The sequence below is a fragment of the Bombina bombina genome, chromosome 1 (assembly GCF_027579735.1).
Source record: "Bombina bombina isolate aBomBom1 chromosome 1, aBomBom1.pri, whole genome shotgun sequence".
In the NCBI taxonomy this organism is placed as follows: domain Eukaryota; kingdom Metazoa; phylum Chordata; class Amphibia; order Anura; family Bombinatoridae; genus Bombina; species Bombina bombina.
Genome location: NC_069499.1, coordinates 513481991 through 513492641, shown reverse-complemented (window position 1 = coordinate 513492641; position 10651 = coordinate 513481991). Strand labels below are relative to the sequence as shown.

Sequence of the window (10651 nt, the reverse complement as noted above, 5' to 3'; positions counted from 1 at the left end):
ACAGGGAAATCACATTGTTCTTAAAAGGACATCAAACATCATTTTTATTTTATAATTTACTTCTATTATTTTTTCTTTGTTCTATTGGTATCTTTTGTTCAAAAGCAGGGCTGTAAGCACAGGAGCGTGAATGTTTCTTGAGCAGTTTTGCAAAAACGTTATCCATTTGCAAGAGAACTAGATGGTAGCACTATTTCCAGTCATGTAGTGCTCCAGATGCCCACCTAGGTATCTCTTCAACAAAAAATACCATGGGAATGAAGCAAATTGGAAACTTTTTTTTTTTTTTTATTGTATGCTCTGTTTGAATCACAAAATATTTTTGGGTTCCATATCCTTTAAAGCTCATAGTCACTATAAATCTATGTTGTAGGATCAATTAGCAAAGATATTATAAAACTAGACAAACAGACAAAGTAGAATGCATACTTTACTCTTAAAAGGGATTCAAAAAGAAAATAAAAGCAAAATATATGGATGTATTCAAGACAAGGATTAGGCTGATAATAATGGTGCAACATATTAGTTGTTTAAATATTGAATAAATAATGTAAAGTTTAAATAAAGCACTTTATTTCCTTTAATATAATTAGGTCTCAACGTATCAAGCCGTTGATCAGTTTACGACTGCTGGTTCTCACAAGAGAACCTGCAGTCAGTATTTATCAAGCAGCAGTCATCAGACACAAGAGAACCTGCAGTCAGTATTTATCAAGCAGCAGTCATCAGACACAAGAGAACCTGCAGTCAGTATTTATCAAGCAGCAGTCAGACACAAGAGAACCTGCAGTCAGTATTTATCAAGCAGCAGTCAGACACAAGAGAACCTGCAGTCAGTATTTATCAAGCAGCAGTCATCAGTCACAAGAGAACCTGCAGTCAGTATTTATCAAGCAGCGGTCATCAGTCACAAGAGAACCTGCAGTCAGTATTTATCAAGCAGCAGTCATCAGACACAAGAGAACCTGCAGTCAGTATTTATCAAGCAGCAGTCATCAGACACAAGAGAACCTGCAGTCAGTATTTATCAAGCAGCAGTCATCAGACACAAGAGAACCTGCAGTCAGTATTTATCAAGCAGCAGTCATCAGACACAAGAGAACCTGCAGTCAGTATTTATCAAGCAGCGGTCATCAGTCACAAGAGAACCTGCAGTCAGTATTTATCAAGCAGCGGTCATCAGACACAAGAGAACCTGCAGTCAGTATTTATCAAGCAGCGGTCATCAGTCACAAGAGAACCTGCAGTCAGTATTTATCAAGCAGCGGTCATCAGTCACAAGAGAACCTGCAGTCAGTATTTATCAAGCAGCGGTCATCAGACACAAGAGAACCTGCAGTCAGTATTTATCAAGCAGCGGTCATCAGACACAAGAGAACCTGCAGTCAGTATTTATCAAGCAGCAGTTATCAGTCACAAGAGAACCTGTAGTCAGTATTTATCAAGCAGCGGACATCAGTCACAAGAGAACCTGCAGTCAGTATTTATCAAGCAGCGGTCATCAGTCACAAGAGAACCTTCAGTCAGTATTTATCAAGCAGCAGTCATCAGTCACAAGAGAACCGGCAGTCAGTATTTATCAAGCAGCAGTCATCAGACACAAGAGAACCGGTGTTCTGTGAAGGGACCTAACTTTGTAAAACAGCGAACCATGTCACTTCCTGTGACGTTTCATCAGCTGTTGCTCTCAGTTTGAGCCTAATACGCATGCGTGGCAGATTCTTCACATTCCTGGGCGCATACGTAACGGTAAAAATATTTTCAATTGTGAAATGCTGAAACCATTGTCTAGCGCATGCGTGGGCTTTTCTATCACAAATGGGGGGTGTTTTATTGAACGATGTTTATTGAACACTGTACATTATGCTGTGAAACAGAAATAAATGTATAGTTATTTGTAAATATTTATTTATATATAAGTTAAAAACATACAAACATTCAAAGCACTAACATGAAAAGATGTTTATTCCTCCCTGCATGACAAACAGCCACTCGGATATCGCCACTACATATCGTATTTCACAGTAAACAAAGTCAAGTGCTTTGAATGTTTGTATGTTTTTTAACTTATATATAAATAAATATTTTTAAATAACTATACATCTATTTCTGTTTCAATGCATAATGCACATACAGTGTTCAATAAACATCGCTCAATAAAACACCCCCATTTGTGAAAGAAAAGCCCACACATGCGCTATACAATGGTTTCAGAATTTCACAATTGTAAAGAGTTTTACAGTTACGTATGCGCCCAGGAATGTGAAGAATCTGCCACGCATGCGTATTAGGCTCAAACTAAGAGCAACAGCTGATGAAACGTCACAGGAAGTGACATGGTTCGCTGTTTTACAAAGTTCGGTCCCTTCACAGAACACCGGCAGTCAGTATTTATCAAGCAGCGGTCATCAGTCACAAAAGAACCTTCAGTCAGTATTTATCAAGCAGCAGTTATCAGACACAAGAGAACCGGCAGTCAGTATTTATCAAGCAGCGGTCATCAGTCACAAGAGAACCTGCAGTCAGTATTTATCAAGCAGCGGTCATCAGTCACAAGAGAACCTGCAGTCAGTATTTATCAAGCAGCGGTCATCAGTCACAATAGAACCTGCAGTCAGTATTTATCAAGCAGCAGTCATCAGACATAAGAGAACCTGCAGTCAGTATTTATCAAGCAGCAGTCATCAGACACAAGAGAACCGGCAGTCAGTATTTATCAAGCAGCAGTCAGACACAAGAGAACCTGCAGTCAGTATTTATCAAGCAGCAGTTATCAGTCACAAGAGAACCTGTAGTGAGTATTTATCAAGCAGCGGTCATCAGTCACAAGAGAACCTGCAGTCAGTATTTATCAAGTAGCGGTCATCAGTCACAAGAGAACCTTCAGTCAGTATTTATCAAGCAGCAGTTATCAGACATAAGAGAACCGGCAGTCAGTATTTATCAAGCAGCGGTCATCAGTCACAAGAGAACCTGCAGTCAGTATTTATCAAGCAGCAGTCAGTCACAAGAGAACCTGCAGTCAGTATTTATCAAGCAGCGGTCATCAGACACAAGAGAACCTGCAGTCAGTATTTATCAAGCAGCGGTCATCAGACACAAGAGAACCGGTAGTCCGTATTTATCAAGCAGCGGTCAGACACAAGAGAACCTGCAGTTCGTATTTATCAAGCAGCAGACAGTCACAAGAGAACCGGCAGTCCATATTTATCAAGCAGCAGTCATCAGACACCAGAGAACCTGCAGTCAGTATTTATCAAGCAGCGGTCATCAGACACAAGAGAACCGGCAGTCAGTATTTATCAAGCAGCAGTCATCAGACACCAGAGAACCTGCAGTCAGTATTTATCAAGCAGCGGTCATCAGACACAAGAGAACCGGCAGTCAGTATTTATCAAGCAGCAGTCATCAGACACAAGAGAACCGGCAGTCAGTATTTATCAAGCAGCGGTCATCAGACACAAGAGAACCGGCAGTTCGTATTTATCAAGCAGCAGTCATCAGACACAAGAGAACCGGCAGTCCGTATTTATCAAGCAGCAGTCATCAGACACTAGAGAACCTGCAGTCAGTATTTATCAAGCAGCGGTCATCAGACCGCTGCTTCCTAGCCTCTTCTCCACCTTAGGGCACCATGTACTAAGCCATCAATCCGACATTGTAGATGCGGATAAACTCGCTGTTACTTGCCACAGGCGAAATGGTGTCCGCTGTCACTATGTACTAAAAAAAACACACAGAAATAGACATGTCTAGCCTGCCGCGAGCATTGGCGGATTGATACATTTGATGCCTCGCTCGCTGCGACTAATCTAATTTACTTAAATGTCAGTAGAATTGTATGGCCAATTATTAACACGTGACATGCAAGGTGTCAGAAACGTAATAGTAGTCGCGGGAACAGAATCTGGCTACTATAATAGTGCAACATTTCTAAAGAACTTTATTAATGTTCAAAATGTTTTGATCAGTTCATTCTGTGCCTTATTTTTGTAATATTTATTAACAAATTTGATATGGCCTCATCTGGATCTGGACTAATTTTTCAATATTCTGTCTTCTAGACCTGTAGAAAGAAACAAATGAACAGGTGCACCAAAAAACTGTAGAGCTAACAAGGAATTGTGGTTACCCGTTTTCAAAAATAAGCATTACAATGACATACAAAACTCACCCCTTATACCCTGCACACCAAACATTTTCAGCGCTCACTCCGCCCCCCCCCCCCCCGAGACTACCCGACGTCACGTGACGGTTACGTCACGCGGGTTGTCATGGCAACCGGACGCTCTGAAGTGAGCGCCGAGTGCAAATAATAAAAACAACGACATCATCTGCTGTCAGGTGCTGTAGTATAAGCTATGCTGTTACAAGCTAGTCAATCATTGGGCTGCATGTTACAGCAGCTTACAGAGTCGAGCAAACACAAAATGTCTAAGTGGGCATAGTGGGCAATAGATAGTCTAGTCTCTGACATGCAGTGCTTAGCCCAATCCCTCAAATTGACATAAAATTAGTTATGATAACTTAACGGCCATACCTGAAAACAGCAGTACTATGAGCATCTATACATAGCAAAAAGTCATCGGCATATAAATTTAAAGTGAACAAATTCATACTAATACAATGTATATCAAAACATGATGGTGCTAAATAAGAAAGAAAGAAGAAAGTTATTGAAACAATGTTACAAAGGGGGGAGCTACGAGAGTACCTTGTAGTGTATTGGTACATTACACCTATAGTTAAATGGTATAAAACCTTGATGCACACATTTAACTGTCAGCCCCAAAGGGATAGGTCATACGGAATAATGAGGGAGGTTAAAGATAGCTGTAGGTAAAAGCAGAAGCCCAAACTGCAGCACATCTCTTTTGGGAGGAATTTCAGAAGTCCCTCAGGGTCTGCAAACATAATGCTACAATATACATTTATAGATTGCTATAGATACAGACTTAAGAATGTAGACATCTAGAACCATATATTCTATGGGCATATGCTAAGTTATACGAGAAAAATCCATTGTCCACATAGGCTATCTTAGAGGCAGCAATGCCAATCAAGGTGGACGTTGAGTCCCCTAGGGGTCATAGTTCCTAAGTTGAATATCCATCGTGCCACTCTTTGCAGCAGGATTTTAGCCCTATCACCTCCCCCCTGTGCAATGGGGGGGATGTGGTCAATGATGATATACTTGAGATCCGTGGTTTTGTGTCCGGCTTCAGCAAAGTGCCGGGCCACCGGCTGGTCAGATGTACCCTTATTGATTGCTGCTTGTATGGCAGACCAGTGGTTTGCCATCCTAGTTCTCAGGTCATCCACCGTCTTGCCCTCATAAAACATCCCGCATACACAGTGTAAGAGATATACAATGTATGTCGTGGTGCAAGTCACCCTGTGTTTTATGTTAAATTTTTTGGTGGAATAGGGGTGACTAAAAACATGACCTGTGGTCAGTCCCCCACAGGTGGTGCATCCCAAACATCCAAAACATCCAAGTTTGGTTTTGAGCCAGGTGTCCTTGTTGTAACATTCTCTAGGGTCTGTTTTGATTAGTTGATCCCTGAGTGAAGTTGCTCTGCGGTAACCAATTCTAGGTGGCTGCATTTTCATAAATGGTAGGTCCCCGTCAATGGTTAGCAGGTTCCAATTATTCCTAAGCGTGCCCGCAATTCCTTCCTTCCCTTTAGTATAGGTAGTTGTAAACTTAAGTTTATCATCCTTTTGTTTGTTCTTAGGGCCATAGAGAAGTTCTCTTTGTGTCAATTGAGTGGCTGCTTTCTTACTGTCCTCTAATGTTTTCTTGTGAAATCCTCTTAGGTGACATTTGTTTTCCATTTCTGTCATTTGTTGATCCCTGAGTTCCTCAGTGGTATTGTTCCTGGCTACCCTCTTGAATTGGGATGTTGGGAGTGCCCTTTACAAGCTGGGTGGGTGACAGCTGGAAGCACATAAAATGGAGTTCTTCTCGGTTGGTTTGTTAAAGAGGGTGGTGTGCAGAGTATCTCTTTGTTTGAAGATCCTTATGTCCAGGAAGTATACTGTATTCATGTCATATGTCATTTTGAATTTAACTGTGGGGTGTGCTCCATTCAATTCATCCAGCCATTTGAGTAGTTCTTCCTCTGTACCTGTCCAGGAGGAGGAACAGGTCATCTATGTATCTTTTGAACAGCTGTACTATCCTGGAACAGGTGTGTACCTCCATTTTCCAATTCTGCCATAAATAGGTTGGCGTATGATGGGGCCATGTTCGACCCCATTGTCGTTCCTGCTATTTGGAGGTAGAATGACCGTTCAAAGCGGAAGAAATTCAGTTCCAAGCACATTCTCAACATTTCACAGATGGCTTCAGCAGGAGGTCCGATATAAGGATATTTCAATAGTTGCCTTTTAGTAGCTGCTATTCCCTCCTGGTGAGGGATGACCGTATACAAGTTGGTCACGTCAAGCGTGACCAGCCATGTTTCTTCAGCCAGTGGAGGTAGCTCCAATAATAGTTTAATCATGGATGCTGAGTCCAGTAGAAAATATGGGATGTTGCGGACTATTGGTTGTAGTATGTGGTCCACGTAGGTTGCTATGGGTTGGATTAAGGAGCCTATTGGACACGATTGGTCTTCCAGGTGGTGACTCCAAACTCTTGTGTACCTTAGGTAACCTGTATAGAACTGGGGTCCTCAGGAACTCCACCGTCATATATGCACTGGTGTTCCTGTCGATATAATTGTTACTGAGTAGTAGTTGTATGAGTTCGTCCAGCATAGTTTTGAATGGTTTGCTTGGGTCCCCCCGCAGAAGGCAGTAGGTGTCTTTGTCTTCCAACTGTCGCATAACTTCTTTCTTGTAGTCGCTATAATCTTGTAGGACTACGGCTCCTCCCTTGTCGGCCTCCCTCAAGACAATGCTGTTATCGTTTTGTAGAGTTCTAAGTGCCTGTCTTTCCTTTTTCGTCAGATTTTGTCTGTGTTCCTTAGTGTTGTTACAGCTGGATAAACTCTCCTGCCATAGAACGTTTTAATAGATGCATTATGGCTATTGGGTCATATGTACTTTTTCCCCTGAAGTTAGTAGTGGGCTCTTCCCCAGTGCTGTTACCAAAGTGTTCTTTAAGTCTCAATGTTCTAGTAAATTTTTGTACATCTACATATAGGTCAAAGTTATCAATTTTAGATGTAGGGACAAAAGATAGGCCCTTATTAAGGACACTTCTCTCGTCATCAGTAAGGTTATGGTTACTCAGATTGATGATCAACTCATTGATCTTCCCCTCCTGGGTGGTCTCAGTGGGCGGCTTAAAGCCCCCCTCCTGGTGTGTGTCCTCTGCCTCCATCTTTTTTTGAACGTGTTTGCATTCCTGCTTGGTTCTCTGCAGTTGTCATCTGTCTGTTGGTATTATCCGAGTCTGAACTGTTGCCAGAGCTGTCCACTGTGCCCATTGGTTGAGTGCGATTATATCTTTGTCTCCACGGTCTATAGGAACTGTATTGGATTCTTTCATCAGGACTCATCTGCCATCTATAGACACTCTTGGTTTTATAGTCCTGTGTCACATCCTCCAGTTTGCGATTTTTAAACGCTATTAGTTCATTCTCATACTTGTCAACTTCCTCTTTCATTTTATCCAGCCATTTTTGCTCTGTTTCTGCCTCTAGTCATGTGCAGGTAAAGGTCTTCATAGGTCTTGGTTTCCTTCCTATTTACTTCCAGAAGTCTGGTTACTTCCTCGATGACCAATAAGATTTGGTCCAGTGACCACTTATTCATGATATTACACCATTTCAAGCAGAATGCTGGATTATTTCTGCCTATTGTGGGTGTGTTTCTATTCCTTAATCCCAGTGGGATCAACTTATTTCTGTGGTATTCTGACAAGTAGGTAGCGTGCAGGATAAGATCCTTTTCTTTCTTCTTGAGTTTTGCAAGCTTGGCATAGATGTGTGAGGTTTGTTCAGTAGTCGCTTTCAGTGGCAACGTGGTATACCCGATTCTTGAGGCATCTTCCTCTGTAATGAAGAATTCCTCAGCTACTTTGATTTCATCTGTGTTTTCGTCTCCAAATTCTACATTCTGCTCCATGTCAGCTAGCATATAAATATATGCTAAAAGAATAATACTAGCTCTAATGAAAGTTAGCAGAGATATGCTGGTATTACTGATGCGGGTGCTGCTGCAAGGTAAATATTTGTTGTGGCGAGGGTAGTAGCACTCCTGCTTCTTGTGGCTTTAAACAGCCTATCCTGCCCTGGGTGCTACCTTGGCATACTTTGGATTTGAAGTACTCTCCACTTCTCCTTTGGATTCGCACACCTTGGGATTCAATTTATTTTTGGAATATACACATATTTTTGGGGTTTATTGCTACTGGGCTATTTTTTCACAATTTTTTTCACATTTTTCACACATTAATATATTTATAAATTATTATTTTTTTTGGCCTCTGTCCTGACATGTCTTTTTTCCATATATTCGAGCTCTGATAACCTCTAGTGCTTCATAAATTTATCCTCTTTTGAGCACTTTGTACTATGACATATGGATATATATTTTTAAACTTTATTTTATCCAATATGTTTTATCTGTATTAGATATGTATTCTTAGTAAACATTTTGTGTACATAGCACACTTTAGCCTCCACCTGTGAGGCACTCCTATATCCCCTCTCTTTTTTATTGGTCTAGACTGGCGTCTACATTGACTTTCCTAAAAGGTGGCGAGACAAAAATAACAAGGCGGTAGCGAAAAATGTAGCGTGCGGATAGATTTTTTAGTACATTCGTTTATTGCAAAATGGTGGTTAAATCTGTCTATTTGCATTGAAAAGTTGAGTGGTAGCGAGGTTTGGCGGACAAGTACGCTCGCAAGTAAAAAAATGCAGGTTTGAACATAGTTGACTGCTTTGCACATATCAGTGTGCAAGTTTTCTTCTTAAACGGGGAGAGTCCACAGCTGCATTCATTACTTTTGGGAAATACAGAACCTGGCCACCAGGAGGAGGCAAAGACACCCCAGCCAAAGGCTTAAATACCTACCCCACTTCCCTCATCCCCCAGTCGTTCATTGCCTTTCGTCACAGGAGGTTGGCAGAGAAGTGTCGGAAGATTAGGTTTAGTATCTTATGGAGGGTAGTACTTTTAGGAATGGGACTGGCATTTTAAGTAGTCCTGTCAGCCTCTCAGTGAGAGCATGGATGAAAGTTAGAGTCCAGTGATGCAGGGAGAGTCTTTCTGCGAAACCATCCAGACTAATTAACAGCTCCATGAGCGATCAGCTTTGACTAGTTTCGCTGCCTGCTTTCTTCACTCAAGTCCATGTCAGAAGCGATACTACTATCTGTCACATTGAAGGGCTGTGTTCCTGTTCTACGGCGTAGATTCCGGTAAGATCGTTTCATTTTACTTTCAGTATGAGTATGTAATGTATATGAATAAGTCAGGGTCTCAGTGGGACCCCTTTATCTTTGTTAATATCTCCTGAGGGAGGTTATTTAACAGGGGGGACTTTAATCATGATTGTTATGTGATTCTGTCTGCTAATATGTAGCTTGGGCTTGTGGCTATTTCGGAACATACCGGTCTTTTTGGACTGACACGCTTTTCTTTGGCCTGCACGTTGCGCCTTGTGACTGGATGTGGTCACGTTTCTGTTCTCTATTTCCGTATTCCTGACTGAGTGGCGACGGAGAGAGCCTGTTTCGCTATTTGTCTGGGTCATAGGAGGTGGTGAGTGACCCAGCCATTGGGGGTGTTAGGTGCTGTTTATTTTTTATCCATAATTTCAATCACCAAGTTTTGGAGGATTCTGATTTTGTGGAGACGGATGTCTCTGATTCAGATTCTACTTCTTGCGAAAAATATGAAATGGCCCGGGTAATCCATGCCCAACAGTTTTATTCCGAATGCCATTTTAGAGTGCTCTTTTCTCCCGAATCGGGGAACTTAAGAGTCCGCCGAGCCATCCGCCCCTGAGGATTCCATATCCCGCAGGGCGCGCGCCCTAGATCCTTCTTTTGCTTCTCAAGCAGGTGTCCCAAATGCAGTTACCCCTTCTCCGGAAGGCCGTTTGTTTCTTCCATAAGTTACGGCACAGCCATATCTATGGCGTTGGCGCAATTACATCTTCCTGGAAGATACTGTCCGTGTTCTGCTAACCAGGGCTCGTCAGGCGTGAGATCATCTGGATCAGATCAGCCCTCTGGGGAAGCGGTTTCCTCTGAGGTTTCAGGGGACCATCCCTCGGGGCCGGTGTTATCAGCTGCCCCGGCGGAGGTAAGTCTTGCCTTTTGTTACAAACTGGCGCGCCTTTGTGCCCTTCTGAAGCATGTTTTGGCAGTGCTGGAGGATTCCAGTTCTAATGGTTCGATGAATCCTCGGTCTTCCGTTCCGGACTGCAAGCTGGGTTAGACGCATGGGGAAGAAGTCAATCTCCTAGTCTCCATTTTTTTTGGGGGGGTATCTTATTCCAGTTCTGAGCTTTGGAAGAATTAGGCCTCTGATCGGCTAGACCTGTTAGTGTGTCCATTTTTTTGGGGTGTTCAACTGCGGGTGCTGCCTTCATTTACTTTGAACCGGTTAGGATGTATTTTATTTCATTTTGAGAAGCTCATGTCTGTTATAGTTTTTCCTTCTGGAAAAAAAATATTTTCTGGAA

At 42.2% G+C, this 10651-nt stretch overlaps 1 protein-coding gene across 1 annotated transcript in view; it reads right to left on the bottom strand.

The window, feature by feature from the left end:
* The window catches only part of WDR75 (WD repeat domain 75), a gene marked incomplete in the record, with an annotated part of 145005 nt that overhangs the window by 8574 nt on the left and 125780 nt on the right, over positions 1-10651 (bottom strand).